This window comes from Amblyraja radiata, chromosome 15 (genome assembly GCF_010909765.2).
Source record: "Amblyraja radiata isolate CabotCenter1 chromosome 15, sAmbRad1.1.pri, whole genome shotgun sequence".
NCBI classification, from domain to species: Eukaryota; Metazoa; Chordata; class Chondrichthyes; order Rajiformes; family Rajidae; genus Amblyraja; species Amblyraja radiata.
This window is the reverse complement of record NC_045970.1, coordinates 19,387,092-19,406,015: the sequence shown is the minus strand read 5'-3', so window position 1 is coordinate 19,406,015 and position 18,924 is coordinate 19,387,092. Positions and strand designations below refer to the sequence as shown.

At 40.5% G+C, this 18,924-nt stretch overlaps 1 protein-coding gene across 2 annotated transcripts in view; it reads right to left on the bottom strand.

Moving 5' to 3' along the window:
- The window catches only part of adam12 (ADAM metallopeptidase domain 12), a 332,398-nt gene that overhangs the window by 240,590 nt on the left and 72,884 nt on the right, over nucleotides 1-18,924 (bottom strand). The window lies entirely within an intron of this gene.

The window sequence follows — 18,924 nt, the reverse complement described above, 5'->3', positions numbered from 1 at the left end:
TACAGAGCCTGGTTTCCAATTACCTAGAACCTTCTTTCTATTAGCCGAAGACCATGTGATAACTGGTCTTCATTGGCCAACCCCATGTTAAATGTACACACAAACAATTTGAAAGTAAACCACAGGTTATGTGCCATGTCTCTTCAACAGTCCAGTTCAATATTCTGATGGAAATCTGGCAATAACCAGGGCTTTACTGAATATGACATAATTCCCAGTAATTTTCCACAGAGAAACACTTGAAAGCTGTTATTTTGAAATAAGCGTCTGAAGGACTGGGATCACCCTCAACGCTGATTTGGATGGGTTTTGTTTCAACTGCCAGCTTATAGGGATATGTGCCTTCTGGTGGATTGTGTATCACAGTAAACATACTTGATCAGCTGTAAATAGACACAAAAAGCTGGAGTAAGTCAGCGAGACAGTCAGCATCTCCGGATAGAAGGAATGGGTGACATTTTGGGTCAAGACCCTTCACACTGGCAAGTGAAACTGCTTTCAAAACCAAACAGCAGAAAAAATATATTTTTGAAGAATCTGTTAACAAGAGATGAGAAGTCTATTTTGTCGGTTTGTAAGTTTGATAATTTAAAAAACCAAGTTGCTTTTTAATAACTCGTAACTAATGTTCAATACATGAACATACTGATTTATGATAAAAATTAGTACAACCATTTGATTTTTTTTGTGTGCTGTTAGAAGGACCACCAGTGTCTGAATCACTTAGAGCATCTGGCAGTATCTGTGAGATAAACAAATGAGGACAAAGATCCATTTGGCTGGGCGAAGAATGACTAACTGTCTTGACTTTGGCACACGCCACACTTCCACACCACACACTACAACCTTAGAAAGGGGTATCATTGTATCCTCAGTTGGAAATGGACCTCACATTGATGTTACATTTTCTGATAGATATAATTGCCATACGAACACTTCCCTATCTTACCACCGAAAATTACGTTCACATGGCAATAAACACTTATTTGTCAAATGATGACAATTTCAACAATAACTATTTGAGCTCTACACAAAATCTCAACTGGTGACCCACAAGCATCTTATTTCAAAGACTGATGCTCTGGATTGATTCTGCGAAGAGCAGAACACAACAATGCCTGGTTGTCTTGTGGTAAACTTAAGTTTGTGCAATGGAAAGATCTTGTGACTTATTCATGTCACAAACTAAAAATGCAGTGTGTTTGGTGAAGTGGAGCAAACCTGCAAGACGAATGAGAAACAGTTCACCATACAGGCTCCCAACCCAAAACGCCATCTATTAATTTCCCCTCACAGATGCTGCCTGACCTGTCGAGTTTCTTGACAGGATCGGTCAAAGTGGCATGGTTTTATGAAGGGGAAATCATGCTTGACTAATCTTTTGGAATTTTTTGAGGATGTAACAAGTAGATTGGATAAGGGAGAGCCAGTGGATGTGGTGTATCTGGACTTTCAAAAAGCCTTTGACAAGGTCTCACACAAGAGATTAGTGGGCAAAATTAGAGCACATGGTATTGGTGATAGGTTATTGACATGGATAGAGAACTGGTTGGCAGACAGGAAGCAAAGAGTTGGAATTAACGGGTGCTTTTCAGAATGGCAGGCAATGACCAGAGGGATGCCGCAAGGCTCGGTGCCGAGAACCCAGTTGTTTATAATATATACTAACGATTCAGATGTAACATCTCTAAGTTTGCAGATGACACAAAGCTGAGTGGTAGTGTGAGCTGCGAGGAGGATGCTACGAGGCTGCAGGGTGACTTGGATATGTTGGGTGAGTGGGCAGAAGCATGGCAGATGCAGTATAATGTGGATTAATGTGAGGTTATCCACTGTTAGCAGGAACAGGAAGGCAGATTATTACCTGATTGGTGTCAGATTAGGACAAGGGGTGGTGCAATGAGACGTGGGTGTGCTTGTACATCAGTCACTGAAAGTAAGCATGCAGGTACAGCAGGCAGTACAGCAAGCAGAACAAACCCATGGCATGTTGGCCTTCATTGCAAGAGGATTTGAGTTTAGGAGCAAGGAAGTACTACTGCAGTTGTACAGGGCCCTGCTGAGACTGCACCTGGACTATTGTGTGCAATTTTGGTCTCCGAATTTGAGGAAGCACATTATTGCTATTGAGGGAGTACAGCCAGCGTAGGTTCACCAGATTAATTCCAGGGAATGCGGGACTGACATATGATGAAAGAATAGGTCGACTGGGCTTGTATTCACTGGAATTTAGAAGGGTGAGTGGGGATCTTATAGAAACATATAACATTCTTAGAGGATTGGACAGGATAGATGCAGGAAAAATGTTCCCGATGTTGCGAGAGTCCAGAACCAGGGGTTACAGTTAAAGAATAAGGGGGGGGCCATTTAGGACTGAGATGAGGAAGAACCTTTTCTCCTAGAGAGTTATGAATCTGTGGAATTTTCTGCCACATAAGGCGGTGGAGGCCAATTCACTGGATGTTTACAAGAGAGAGTTAGATTTAGCTCTTGGGGCTAAGGGAATCAAGGGATATGTGGAAAAAGCCAGGGTACTGATTTTGGATGATCAGCCATGATCCTATTGAATGGCGGGGCTGGCTGGAGGGGCCGAATGGCCTACTCCTGCACCGATTTTCTATGTTTCTCCACCACTTTATTTCTTGCTTGAGAAACTGTTCACCCTTTGTTACCAAAGCAAATCAGAACTCAATAACTTTGCTATAGTACTCAAAAAATAAAATCAGAAAATGCTAGATTTGCATATCGTCTACATTTGTGGAGAAAAACTGTTCACACTTCAGATCCAAGACACTTCACCAGAACTGGGAAAGAGAGAAAACAAGTTATTTTTCAGTAGGAGAGACAGCGGGCAGAGAGATTAGGAGAATCTATGAAATGCGATAATATGGAGGTACAAGTAAATTAAGCAATTTTGTTCAATGTTTAACATTGTTTAAGCAAGCAGCAAAGTGTTGGTACGGCAAGGCTGTGGGACATCAGAATGGGATTATTTATTAGAAAGAGAACCGCTAATTTAAAATGATGACTGGGGATCTAACCAATTTTGATAGAAGCATAAAGAACCTAAAATTGGAGAATTTTAACTTAGGTCAAGAAAACTGCATCCTTCTTTAGGATGAAGTAGGAACCCAATATAAACAATGGAAGGAGTGCATCTCCACCTAATCTACCCACCCACCCTCCACCTCAAGAACCTCCTAAGACCCTCTACGGCAGAGTCTACAACTCCCACACTATGCCCATCATCCACATCCAAACCAACAGTAAAGAATTGGGAGCAAGTCATCCTTAACCCTGATGGATTGTCTAAGGAGGAGAAGAAGGTACATGCCAGAAGTTTCAATGGTTAGTCTTTAAGAATCAGTTTTAAATTGGGAACAAATCTGAGTAGATGTTAAAATCTCAGCTCTGCTCCACATATTGAGAGACAGGTAGCAGGAATTTCCTCACAAATGTCCTTTTCCCACACTGATGGAAACATTGAGAAAAAAATTGAGGAGCCAGATCAGCTGATGGTGAGCAAATGCTTCTCCAGTTCTGCCCCAAATCCTATTTGTGAATATAAACAGACAATACTATATGTGAAACAAGATAATAACACCTCAGGTCCTAGATCAATGGGGGGGGGGGGGGGGGTCATCAGTCATCATTTTAATTTAGACTAATCAGTCTGAAGAAGGGTTTTGGCCCGAAACGTTGCCTATTTCCTTTGCTCCATAGATGTTGCTGCACCCACTGAGTTTCTCCAGCACTTTTGTCTACCTTCGATTTTCCAGCATCTGCAGTTCCTTCTTAAACATAAATGGTAGTTTATAAGACTTGGTGATAAACTCCCTTCCGCATGCTAAATTTAAAATCTTTGGGAGTTCACTTTAACTGACCTTCATTATGAGGTGAGCTTCAACGTTAATCATTCCATTGATAAATGGCCAAAAATATCACGCATAACAGTAAACAAGCAAAGTACCAGAATATGTGACGGCATCTCCCCAGAGAGGAACAACCTCCCATGTGGCAATGCTTGTGCAAGGATCACCATGTCCCACAGATTACTTGACCAAATGCAAGCTGCATGTGCTGGTTTGATGTATTTTCTGGCATGAAGGAACCTCCCAGGCTGTTGTAGAGGGTCAATGACCAGAAATCAAGTTCATGTACAAGCTATGCTTGCATTGCTATCTGCCTGCTACTCTGGTGCTGACCCATGCTCTGTAATATAAAAAGGGCAAGTTCCATAAAACAGAAGCCTTGGATATATTTATTTGTTGATGATATCTTTACACTGACTAGAAACCTTCAATGCCTTGCACGCAAAGCCACATATGTTAAGCAGTTTAGTACACAACCATTCACTGGGCACACAGCGATTACAATAGGATACAATGGTACTTCCAATGATGGTTCACAGCATCATCCAGAGAGCAGTCCTGAACTACTATCTACCTCATTGGTGACACTCGGACTATCCTTGTTTAAACTTTGCTGTCTTTACCTTGCACTAAACATTATTCCCTTATCATATATCTATACTGTAAATGGCTCGATAGCACACAACAAACGCTTTTCACTGTACCTCGATACATGTGACAATAATAGGTTCTGAGTTTATCCTGTTAACCGCAATAATACTGCCAAGGAACCTACCAGAAGGTTCAATGGTGAGTCTTTTAAGAATCAGTTTTAAATGTGAAAGATGCTGAGTAGATTTAAAAATCTTAGCTCTGCTCCACATATTGGGAGACTCATGGCAATAATTTCCTCATGAAATTCCTTTTCACACACTGATGAAAACATTGTGAGAAATGATGAGGAGCCAGATCAGCTGATGGTGATCATATACTTCTCCAGTTCTGCCCCAAATCCTATTTGTGAAATATGAACAGACAATATGTGAAACAGGATAATAACACCTCAGGTCCTAAATCACTAGAGGAATACAATGAAGGATATATTTGGTGTTAAGAAATTTGTTTTGTCTGATCAAGAACAGTCTGGTGAGAACTTTTACTAATGTTATTGTGGACATGTACATCTGCAGTTAATGGATTGGTAAGGATGTTTTCAAACAGGTTTAACCCTCACCTTGCTTCATTCTTTCCCCGCTGGCATGAAGGCAACTGTGTGCTTCACCACTCAACAGACTCATTCAGTAGTGATGCCAAAAGCCACTTAGGGTGAAGTGTAGAGATAAAGAGACCTTCTGGGTCCTGGTTAATGTCCATGCTTTTTCCACGTGTAGCAAAGATATAAATATTGAAATTAATGAAAACAATAAATGAAGCATCAAAATAAATTAAAATATTAAATTAAAAAAAATCTTTGCTCTTAGTACCACTGGGCCAAATATTCTCATTAAAATGATTGGGAACTAATCATACACCAGGTCTTATGCTTGATCCACATAAGTCTGTTTACAAGAATTATTCCAGGAATGAGTGGGTTAGCATATGATGAGCGCTTGACAGCACTGGGCCTCTACTTGCTGGAGTTTAGAAGGTTGAGGAGGGGCCTCATTGAAACTTCCAGAATGATGAAAGGCACAGATAGAGTGGATGTGGAAAGGATGTTTCCACTGGTGGAAGAGTCTAGGAGCAGAGGTCATAGCCTCAAAAGTTTTAGGGCGCTCTTTTGAGAAAGGAGGTGAGGAGGACTTCTTAAGTCAGAGGGTAGTTAATCTGTGGAACTCATTGCCACAGAGGGCTGTGGAGGCCTTCAGTGGATATTTTTATGGCGACGATAGAAAAACTCTTGATTAAAACAGGCGTCAAGGGTTATGTGTCAAGGGAGAAGGCAGGAAAATGGGATTAGGAGGCAGAGATCAGCCATGATTGAGTGGCAGAGTGGACTCGATGGGCCAAATGGCCTACTTCTACTCCTGTAACTTGTGAACTTGTATGTCAAGGAGTTACTGTCTGGGCGGGGCTGAATGCTAGAATTGTGGGCAGCTCACTTTGACCCATTGTAAACTAAGTAAACTGCGATGCAAGACAAATCTTGCTGTTACCATAATCCTCGTTGATCTGGATTGGAATAGGTTTGAATGAGAGCATTGAAGGACATGATAATTTTTTTTTTTAAACTGACATTTATTGCAGGGGATGAAACAGACATTCAAAATTTATGCTTCTAAAATACTTTTTCAAAGAAATGGGTGATGTTTTTACAACTGGTATTAATACAAGGCTTCTTACTTTCATGCCAAAGTGTCTTCCCAACAATGAGTCATGACAAAGTTCTATTATTTGCCATAATCTTAATAGCCACATAAGCCTTGCTTTTATAAAAGGAAACGGCTTTATCATTATTGAAGTCGAGTAAAGGATAGCAGTAAATGTCTGTTTAAAAAGGTCTTATTAATATTAAAGTCTGAAATGAATGATGAAAATCATAATCCATTTTTGCTGAATTGTTAACAGCTGTTCAGGCTTAGTTCTCATTAAAGACAGTTTTCATGATGTCTGGACTCAGAGTCGAACAGGTAACTGGTTATCTATGTCATATCTGACAGTGCAGATTGTCAAATTTATTTGATTCCGAAGTAGACTCGGTTAATTGTTTTTATTCTCCATTGTAACATCAATCCCTATTACCAGTGTTAGAAATCATGTGCTGTGGACATCAAATGAAAATTGGATCTAACTCATCTATAACACCCTTTGTGTAATAATGAACTGACAATAATGACTGTCTTCACTCTTTCTTGGTCTCTTTGATGAGATACAATTGGCTTCTCAAGTCAGTCTGTGGAAACCTGTCAGATTCCCCGCTCCTTTCCTCTTTACATTGAATGTTATATAAAGTTGTGCCCATCTTACCTACGATTTCTTGTTTTAAACACCACAAATCATATTTAATCTCTGGCATTGTACTGAAGCCAGATTTTGATCAAAGTCAATATCGTAAGCCCAGGTGATAATGGCAAAGACAGTCCATTCTTCCCGATACCTCTGGATCTACTTGTACACTGGCTGTTTGTCTGTGCACTTTCCTTGTTCCATTCGTATTTATCCAGTGTGGAAGAAAACCAAAGAGTAAAGGGCCTGTCTCACTTGGGCGTCATTTGCGTGTCATCGTCTAGCAGTACGACAGTCGCGCGCCAAGGGCCCTTCTTCGTTTGGGAGCCATTTGCGATGTCGTTCGTACTTAGTCCGATCTCCGTGGCAAGGATTCTCCCAGTGAGAAATTTTCAAAACTACGCACGCTTTATTGCCGGGTGGTCACGTGGTGCGGCACTCAAATGACGCACAAATGGCGCGACGATGGCGTATGGGCGGCGCATGGTTACGGATGTTGATGCACGGTGTTGCATAATAAATTAGCATAGGCAATGTTCGTGCGTCACCGTGCGTAACCATGCGTCACCATGCGCTACACTTACGCCGTCAGTACGTCAGTGTACGCCACCAGTACGTCAGCGTGCGCAAAGGATACGTCACGCAGGTGGCGCGCGAGGATTTTGAGCATTCCAAAAGCCTGGGGCGCCGCGCATTACCGCATGTCACTGCATACACCACCACGCCTCACCACGCATCATGACGCGCCAACCAATTTTTAGGATGTCGCGTAAATGACTCGCAAATGCCGCCCAAGTCGGACAGGCCCTTAAGTTCTTTTAGCAAGTCCTCATCATTATCCATGGTGCTCTTCCCCAGTAAATTTAATGGAATTCCAAAGGTTCATATTTAGACTTCTTTATGACCTCTTTGTATGTAACTTCTCCAGTTCAGCTTGTCCCTCATGTTTTCTTTAGTAAGAGGGTAAAACCCCTTTGGGGTGCATGTTGAACTGGTGGCAAGATTTTCTTAAATTCAATTTTTATCCTTGAATACCTTTTGGTATATAACTACCAAGTGTGATAGTTCTTCATGCTTCCAAAAACAGGTGTAGTTCCCCCCCCCCCCCGTTAGCACAATCCCCTCACCTTTTATGTGATGGTAGGAACCAGACCCACCTACCTCCACTGTTGTTTGGTGGTGTGTTCATTTCTTAGGTTTCTGGTTCCTTGTCTGTCGGGGTGGTGCTGTTGGGGGTGGCGCATTTTCCATGGGGCCCGCTCTGGGCCCTGTCCCGAAAGACTGCGGGGATGGTATGCGGGCCCTGAGCTTTCACCAGTACCATGAAGTAGACGCCTACTGGTGGATGCGTAGAGGTACTGCCGTCTGGGTTTTGCGTGGTTTGCTCATTCCAGGTCCTGCCCTCATGAGGCCGAATGCCTTGGATTCTTCATCCAGATTTTAGGCTTGATTTGGTCATTCTTTGCCAAATAGCAGGATCTGTGGTTCTGAGGCCGGCGTTCTACACAGTCCTGCAAATTTTTGAGGTTGAGGGCAGGTCTTATGACCTCCTTCCAGAGGTTTCCAATCACATACTGTGTTGCACAGTAGCGTCAGGGTGATTTGTCATGTCAACCCTGTCTCTGGAATGAGCATGTGAAGTGATAGCCGACGTCAGGGGTATCAACATTTTTTGCAATTTTAAGTTTTTGGGTTTAAATACCCTACACAATGTACCCCCAGTAATGGCAGGCACATTGAGCAAATGCAATTTTGGGGAGGCGTGATAAAGTCCAACACCTCAATGACTACCTGTCTTGGAGAGGTTTAAAGGACAGGTAGTAAGCTGGCCGCCGGTTTGGGCTGTAACGGCCGTCTCGCTCGTGGTGTTGCCACGTAGCGGTTCTCACACCCAGCAGCTCTTCCTGGTCCTGTACCTCAAGCATACTCCCGATTTTCTTCAGCCAGTGACCACTCTTCTTGACCAGCCCAGCCCTGGTCGCTAACGATCCCCTCTGTTGAGGGAGATGCTATGGCCAGTGCTGTTAGTGTACTGGAGCGGGAGTGTTTGTGCTCCCTTGGCGAGCTTGCCCCAGATCCCGGGGCAAGTCTCGCTGGAGCTTTTGCTCCATGGGCCTTTCCATAAGGCTTGAAACGGTCACCTTCTCCCTCTCGGGCGGTAGTGAAGACCCCGTGCCGGGCTCTGCTGAGTGAACCGGCCGGTCCGACTTCCGTGTGCCTGTCTCCAGCCCGCTGCAGTTGGTTGCCAACGTTCCCTTGAGCTATGCTAGCGGCGCTGGGCTTGGCTCGGAATGCTGTCGGTGACTGTGGACCGCAGCGTTGTGCGGTCCAGGTGCCGCCGGTCGCCCCCCGCTGCTGAAATCCTCCTGGTCTGTAGCAGCTCGACGGGGAACGACCTTCCTTGGTGTTTTCCCTGTTCTGTTCCTATTTAAAATAAAGCAGAACAGGGTTTCGAAAACACCATGTCCTCAGAGTAAGATTTGCTTACCTGAAGGTCCGTTTTCAAATTGTTGCGGGAGAGCTCGTACTCCCGTCCGTCTCTGTGCACTGCGTGAGACGTTATGTCGTGCATGTGTGCTGGACGGGGTCTTCACGTAGTCACTCACGTGACTCCGAAGTAAAATCTTTTCATTGTACACATGACAAAAAACTAAACTATCAAAATTCTCATGTTCATAAGTGATAGCAGCAGAAGCAGGACATTCGGCCCATCAAGCCTACTGCGCCATTCAATCATAGCTGATCTATCTTTCCCTCTCAACCCCATTCTCCTGCCATAACCCCTGACACCGTACTTCTCCAAGATGCTGCCTGACTCACTCAGTTAATCCAGCAGGTTGTCATTTTTTTTCACAACTATTAAAAGTTGTGCTTTGGGTTCATACCCATGCCTCTACCAGGTTGACCTCCATTTACCCCTGTGGCCTCACCCAACTGCACTTCAGCTACTGCTGAAAATGCCTTTGCTGTTTCTAAACTTGACGATTCCATTGAAGTCCACATTTATTTCCCTTGATCTATTTTCAAAAGAAATTGTTAGCCACATCCTGTTTTCTCACTCACATTGGTCCTGTACACCCTCAGCCCTACGGTTACAGGTTTACATTGATGCCTACATAAACTATGCTTTTATTTTTTAATTCTCATTCTTTGGTCTCAAACCTTTCAACCTTTGAAATCTCCTCCAGTACTACAGCAATCTGAGCTATTGATGGCCCTCTGACTTCATCCTCATTCCCACAACTAATCACTACACAGATTGTGCCTCCAGTTCCCAAGAGGAAAATAAATCTCTGTGTCTTTCCACCTTCTTTAATAAATGATTTAAAAGCACAGCCTTTGATCAATCTTCTGCATATATTGGCTTATGTGTATCGGTATTAATTTTTCATTTGATAATTCTCCTTTGAAGTGACATGGAATATTTTTACTGTGTGAAACCCAGAAAACAAACTGAAATTATCTGGGCCAAACTTTCATAGCTGTATCTGGTTGTGCTGAAGGAAGCTATCAATGTTTAGACATTCCTCCTTCAGCATGTCCCAGGAAACATGAGGGCATCTCTCCCCTGTTGCACGGTGAAACAGCATCATCTTTCCCAGCTGACATTTCCAGCATTACATGGGGAATTGATCCTCCCCCAATCCACACCAATCATGTTTATTATTTGTTCATAGATCCAATCACATCAGATGCCTGTGATTTGCAGAGAAAGAGTTAATTTGTTTTTAATTTTACCGATATTAATGTTTTTTTAATATAATTTCTCAGTTTTTCAATGCATTTGCATTTGTTTTATTTCTTTAGAGTTCAATTATTTATGACACCGCCTATGAGAGATATTTTTTTTTAATGTTTTAAAATCTCCTGTCTTTGACAGAGGCAAAAGTCTGTCGCCAGCTGTGCCTCCTGTCAGGAGCACTCGCCTGGGGCCAGGGCCTGAGAAGTGTGCTACCCGAGACCCGATCACACATCACACCAAGCCCACACTGGGGGTTATGCAAGCTATCACATCCATATCAGCCCACCTAAATGCAACCATTTTGATTCATGCTAATGCATAAAATTAATGTTTCTTTTAAAACTGCTTTTATCAAACCATGCATTTTATATAAATATTCTTATAACACACACACACACACACACACACACACACACACACATATATATATATATATATATATGTGTGTGTGTGTGTGTGTGTGTGTGTGTGTGTGTGTGTGCATGTGTATAATATATATACACACATATATATATACACACTCACACATATTTACATGTATACACATGTACACATACCCATATACACATAGATACATACACACACATATACATACCTGTATACACACACACATACATATATACAGATAGGTACATACACATACATGCACACATATACATACACATATACGTACATACACATATACATGCAGAGGGAGAGGGAGAGGGAGAGGGAGAGGGAGAGGGAGAGGGAGAGGGAGAGGGAGAGGGAGAGGGAGAGGGAGAGAGGAAACAGCCGTGTGATTTTTTATGCAATGTGTTTAGTAACATATTCTGCTTACCAACTAGCAATATCTGATATAATGTAATTCTGAAAGTATTGAAGTATGACAAAACACAAAATCCAGACACTGAAAAATCGATGTGGCTGAATACAAAAAATAGCAAAAGAAATAAAGAAGTAAACAGATTAAGACATAGAGATGAATTGCATTAAGTTGAGAGAACTACAGTATTTGCATTTACAGATAAGTAGTATATTTAACTCAACCTATCAGCAAGAATACTTACTGATAATTTGAATAAGAAATTTGAAAATTAATGTGGTGAATAATAATTTGAAAGTGAATGGGTTGAAATGTGGATACCAAAGCTAAAATCTCTTTATGTAAAAAACTAAATTTAGGAACAAAAAAAGGTAATTCAACTCTCTCCAGTCAAAGTCTTTTTTTCTGAATTTATGTTCAAGACAGATTAGTCTGGATCAGTGCCAAGTGCATATCCTTCTTCCCTAATCAGCAACATGGCCATTTCCGTCTTGAAAGCTTCCACAGATTGTATGCTTTAGCAGAATATATTCCATAAGTTTACTAACCAACATGTCAAGAAGAAGTTGGATCTTAACTCATGTCCTGCTTCTAACTTCCTTAGTCTATAACAATGATCCCTGCTTCTTTATTTCCTGTGAGGGACCAGTGCCCAGAGAGATTAACGCACAGGAGGCAATTGACCTTGAGACTGATCTTTTCTTCCTCTGTTTAGACATACTTAGCAATTTGCCCAAGAAGCAACACTGATGTCATTTGTTGAGGTTTTTTTTAAATGCTCGCCCTCTATCCTGTGGAGGACATTTGGGAAACATAAAGAGGAAAGGAAAGGAGGATGTAAAACTTTTCGATGTTAAGACTTGAGATAATAAATCACGGGTCATTGAAAAAAAACTAGGTGAAAATCTAAAGTTTATTGCAAATATATTTAAGTTTTGTTACTACAAAACAACTGCTGGTACTTTGTTTTAACTGTTTTATAAATTGGTCTTGAACAGGAGAATGAATGTTGTTTGATAATAAACCCAAAAAGTAGAAAAAGTTAGAAATACTCAGGAGTTAGAATAACACAAATTTATGCACCGTGGCCCAAAATGGATATTAGCTAATGTATTAACTCTTCTTATAATCCAGAATATTAAAGTTTTCCCCCCAAGAGCCTTCTGAACTCATTTTATATCCTCTGACCCATCTGCAGAGTGATGAATCAAACCATATTGATATTGGAGCCCCCGGCAGTCAACCCCCCCCCCCCCCCTCCCACCCATGACAACAGACAATAGACAATAGGTGCAGGAGTAGGTCATTCGGCCCTTCGAGCCAGCACCACCATTCAATGTGATTATGGCTGATCATCCCCAATCAGTACCCCGTTCCTGCCTTTTCCCCATACCCCCTGACCACGCTATTTTTAAGAGCCCTATCTAGCTCTCTCTTGAAAGTATCCAGAGAACCAGCCTCCACCGCCCTCTGAGACTCACAGCTCTCTGTGAGAAAAGTGTTTCCTCGTCTCCGTTCTAAATGGCTAACCCTTATTCTTAAACTGTGGCTCCTGATTCTGGACTCTCCAAACATTGGGAACATGTTTACTACCTCTATCGTGTCCAAACCCTGAACAATTTAATATGCTTCAATAAGATATCCTCTCATCCTTCTAAACTCCAGAGTGTACAAGCCCAGCCGCTCCATTCTCTCAGCATATGACAGTCCCGCCATCCCGGGAATTAACCTTGTAAACCTACGCTGCACTCCATCAATAGCAACAATGTCCTTCCTCAAATTATGAGACCAAAACTGCACACAATACTCTAGGTGTGGTCTCACTAGGGCTCTGTACAACTGCAGAAGGACCTCTTTGCTCCTATACTCGACTCCTCTTGTTATAAAGACAAACATACCATTCGCTTTCTTCACTGCCTGCTGTACCTGCATGTTTACTTTCATAAACTGGTGTACAAGGACCCCCAGATCCTGTTGTACTTCCCCTTTTCCCAACTTGACGCCATTTAGATAGTAATCTGCCTTACTCTTTTTGCTACCAAAGTGGATAAGCTCACATTTATCCACATTAAACTTCATCTGCCATGCATCTGCCCACACCCCCAACCTGTCCAAGTCACCCTGCATTCTCCAGACCCGGGTCTCTGGTGCTGTAAGGCAGCAACTCTACTGCTGCGCCACCTATCCATGTGAGGGGAAAGATTGGGAAGGTGGATGGATTCAGACTCAAGGTGAAACATCACATAGCCCAATAGATAGGTGCCTTCTTAAGTTAAAGCCCCTCTACAAGTCTACAGATTATTTTAGAAAAAATAAGGGATTGTTTTAAAATAGTAATAATATCACATACCCACATTTTCTCCAATTGGAAAATAATGCTTTTTTTGCAGCAATAAAATATCCCCAATTTTACATAACTAACATGCAGCCTCTTGACCCCGATTGTGAATTTGTGAATTCTAACCCCCAAAAATATGACAAAGTATCTTCACATTCAAATTTAGAAGAACTCTAACTCTGTCATTGGCATTAAACTGTGTAAGTAAGTACAATAAAAAATATAGCTATCTCTGCACCATTTTGGCTTTCATCTTCTTTGCTACATCCTGGCAATTTATGAACTAAGATTTTCAATTTGTTGTACTTAGCTTGGGCTGTAAAAGGGGAGTGGACATTCATGAAAACAAACGACAACTAGAATTATTCCTTTCCCTAAGATAGACACAAAATGCTGGAGTAACTCACCGACAGGCAGCATCTCTGGCGAGAAGGAATGGGTTCCTTGCCCTTTCCAGGTACATACCAAATTCCATTTTGACAGAATATGTCAATGTTCATCAGAGCAATTAACACAATTTGTACATGAAACCAATGAAGGGATGTAATGCATAAACTTACTCGAGCTGTGTTGACCTGATTTATCATAATTAGCAGCTACAAAACCATTACATTTGCCTGAATGATAATAAAAACGAGATGTATGCAGGGTAAATAATCCATTAATGGTGGCAATTAACTGGACTATTTTAGTAATTTTATAGGGCCTAATCATTGCAAACAAGGAACTGACAGAACTCTGAAGGATGGCAGTGGAAACTGTTGTCCAACTGCTTTCACTTGTCTGTACCAGTTCAGCAATTACTCACTAGGAATAACAAGATGCATAGAGTTTGTTGATCAAAAAAAGGTACAGGGATTGAAATTGCATGCAAACCATTCAGACAAACACTCAAATTCTTCGGTCATCAACACTTTCCTGCGGCACAGTTCCTAGGATTTCAAATGCTTTCCACTACCTGGATTAAATAAATATTTGTAAGGCAGAACTGCAGAAGCTGGTTGAAATCAAAGGTAGACACAAAATGCTGGAGTAACTCAGCGGGACAGGCACCGTCTCTGGAGAGAAGGAATGGGTGACATTTCGGGTCGAGACCCTTCTTCAGACTGTCATCTCTCATTCAAAATCAGGACATCACATCCAGACCTAATTCTCTCTTTATGCCATATTCACATATGTACCTTTTCAATGGGGCTCAGTAGACTGTGGAGACAGAAGAGATTGCAGATGCCGAATCTGGAGCTAAAAGTAAACTTCTGGAGAAACTCAGCGGTTCAGGCAGCAAGTTATTGATGCAACATTTCAGCCCAAAATGTTAATCATCACTCTCTCTCTACAAAAGCTACCTGACCCATTGAGTTCCTCCTCCAGTGGTTTGGCTTTTGCTTCACAGAGAATGTTTATGTCCATGAATCCAACTCCATTTTATTGGAACACAGGCTAATTATAGAAAATGTCATGGTCTACCACAGATGTTGACTAACTTGTGCCATATTTTCCTGGCTTCTGCAGCTCAACCTAAATAAGGTTTTTGAGCTATAAGAAATAAAGCCTTTTAATCCACAGTGAGAGGATGGTGACTGTAGGAAGGTAACGTGACTGCTAACTATTTGAATAATTTAATTGAAAAGCAAAAAGATAATGATGGAAACATTCAATGTTAGTTAATATCAGTGGAAAGTTAAAAGTTTCAGAGCAAAGGGAATATATTTTCCAAATTTTATTTAACTCAATGATTCCTTTCCTTCCTGTAACAGTAGACATTAGTGATAACATTTAACATAATGAATAAAAGCATTTTGCAAGACTTTAGTACTTTTAAGGGAGCTCTGGTTACCTTTGGCTATAACAGTTTAGACATACAGCCAACAAAATGGATGCTCTCCCTGAAGATAGAGGGCTTGAAAGATTTATGGAGTATTTGACATATGATATTAATGTGTTTTAATTTAAACGCATCTCTCTGTAATGCTGAATTGAGCAATAATGAATGACAAGGTCAATGCTCTTAGTAAGATTCTGTTAATTCAAGTACATGATTAATTGTAGAAGGAGCAGGGTCAGTTTAATGAATGTTCCATTCAGTAGAACATTTCCTTGATCACCAGCCGATTGCTTAGTAACAGTGTCAACTGTAGGCTTTAGCATGGACATTTGGGATTGAACCGACTGCTCCAGACTACTATGGACATTCCACTGACATGTTGCAGTTGTAACTGTATCCAGTAAGGCTGATTCTTTATTTACTTAAACATTTTTTTTGCTTATTTTGATTATCTAGCATAAGGGTCAAACCACAAGATACAAGCTTGTCAACTGTGTTTTGTCCAAAAGGCAAACATTTTATGCAGCTCCCCCAAGTATTTATTTTTACAACTTACTCTCATCTCATGTAAAGTCGTGATTTATTGTGAATTTGAGATAAAAGTCTAATTAATAAATTAAAATAAGAGAACGAAAATACAAAGTTTATGTGCAATTACTCATTATAGTTAAATTGTGCATCTTCACAAATGGGCTGGATCATGTTGATCCATGGTTCTATTGAGAACAACCTCTGTGTGCAGTTCACTCTGGACTATACTGTGCATTACAGAGTACAGAATGTGCTGGAGATCAGATACCAGCTGATTTGATGTCCACCCCATCCCTGAACTCGCTGCTGGATTCAGAACTGGTTCATGTTCAAAAATTATTAACAATTTGCCCCATAGAGTCTACTCCGCTATTCAATCATGGCTGATCTATTTTTCCCTCTCAACCCCATTCCCCTGCCTTCTCCCTATAACCCCTGACACCCTTACTAATAAAGGCTCTATCAATCTCCGACTTAAAAATATCTAATGTCTTAGTCTCCACAGCCAACCATGGCAATGAATTCCACAGATTCACCACCCTCTGACAAAATAAATTCCTCCTCATCTCCTTTCTAAAGATATGGCCTCTGGTCCCAGACTCTCCCACTAGTGGAAACATCCTCTCCACATCCACTCTATCCAGGCCTTTCACTATCCGTTAAGTTTCAATGTCCCCTCCCCCCTCCCCCATCCAAGTAAGTACAGGCCCAATGCCAACAACCACTCATTATAGGTTAACCCAATCATTCCTGGGACCAGTCTCATAAACCTTTCGTGTTGATACCAAGCTAAGGGATTGTATATATTTAATTTCCAGTTCTTCCGCATTACCCCAGTCATTTCTAGTGTGTCACCATTCTTCAGAATGTGGTCACTGAAGTTCATTAAAAAAGATAAGTGAGGCTAGGTGTTTGTTTTTCTTATTTTATTTTAATTGATATGAATGATTTTATATGATTTCACCATTTAGTTTACGTAAAGTAAATGTTTTATTAAGTTTTAGTATTTCAACATTTCTATAGAAATCTCATCAAGAACAATTGGAGACAGTGAAAAAAGCCTTCTGACGGTATAAGCTCTGAAAACAGCTTATCCATAGACTGATGGACCAAGAATGATGAACCATGACAGCTGAATCACTTGTACCCATCAACACAAAGTCCTTTCACGACAACAATTAGCCTAAATATCAAGACCACATATTCAGCTGATGAAGCAACAGTTAATGGAAGCACGCAGCCATTAATGGCCCTCAGACAGAGCTTTATCATCTATTTGCCTGCTGATTGCTAATACCACATAGCCTGAGTGCCAAATAGCTTAATACATATGAGAATAAAGGTCCAATGTTAAGGCCTCAGCTCTCATAATTTAAGCATTGCAAATACACTCTGTGCTTTTGTACATTGGAAAAAGAATTTCCACCCCAAATTATTCTGAAAACATAAATATACAATAATGAACAATTTATATTTGACCATAACCAAGATGCCACCATAGTCATCTCTGGAATTATGTTATAGTTCACCTATAGAAATGTCATAGCTCACCTATGATCAAGAGGGAAATGGCCATAACTTGTTTTTATACAATGAATCCTGCCTCGACTAAAGTATATAGAATTAACTGCTTAAACATGATTTTATCAATTCAGTTGCATTTCCTTTATCTTTTATAGTTTCACTGGAAATCTCATTAAATAACTTTTATAGTGCCTCTCTGGCATATAATTAATAGGAAAACGTGAGAGCCTAGAATGTGGAGGCATGCTTCAGGATTAAGCAAAGTTCAGAATAGTTGGACAATTGCAGGTTTAGTTGGTGGCCCTCAAAAGCAATCATTTTTGAATTATTCTAATGCAGTCATAAAAAATAAAAAGATAAAAATTTACAATCAAATAAACTTAGATTGCAACACAGATATGTGCAAGGTGAGTACTTTAGCTTCTGCCATTTAAACTCTCTCTGAACAGTAATAAAAGAGTAGATGTTATGTAATTGTTGAAATGTTTAAAAATTATTATTCTTCCAAATTTGGGAACGGATGGAACACTAATTCAATGTTTTGTGTCAATACAATGACTTTGTTTCATGCTGCAGAAAGAGAATTCTATATCAATCGATTTTTGATGAAATCATCATCACTGATTAAGATAGCTACTGTGATAGCCTACAGCAACCAATCCTTTGTATAAAGTGTACCTGTCTCATAAGAATAAACATCTGAAGTTATTTTTTTCTCTATCATCAGCTAGCTGCTGTTATGATTTGTCCATTTCAAAGGGAAATGGGGAGGATTCTTGGAAAGGCAGCTGTTGGTACTGTAAAAATAATTTTGAAATAACTTACCATTCTCCACTCTGTGTGCATTCTGGTCAACAGTAAAATATGTCTCTTTTTAGTACAGTTCTATAATGCAATGAAGTTTTATTCCATTCTACACACTACTGACTTTATAAATCTGATAAGACAGGAAAAAGTCAAAACTGTAATCATGAACTGTAGAATTGAATATGATGTTTTCCATCAAGCATAGCTGCACTCATAGCAAGAATGTTTAATGAAATGTTGCAGTTCAAATTTATTCGGGCAAGACAAAGTTTCCACGGAATAGAAATTCTATCATGTTGGAAGTGTGGTGATGACAAATAATATGACTACAGGTTTTAATTAAAAATGTAAAAGGAATAGTGTCATTAAGGCAGCGGGTCATTATATTTTTCACAATGGTTGAACTTACAGTACATCTATAATGTCAATGCATACCCTATCTCACCTCACATGTTGCACAAGATCTTAGAATTTGTTGATTAATGCTTACTTAAGTTAAGTAATTTGAATTTAAATAGAACTATTAGAGTTACAATATATTTACCAGAAGCTGCA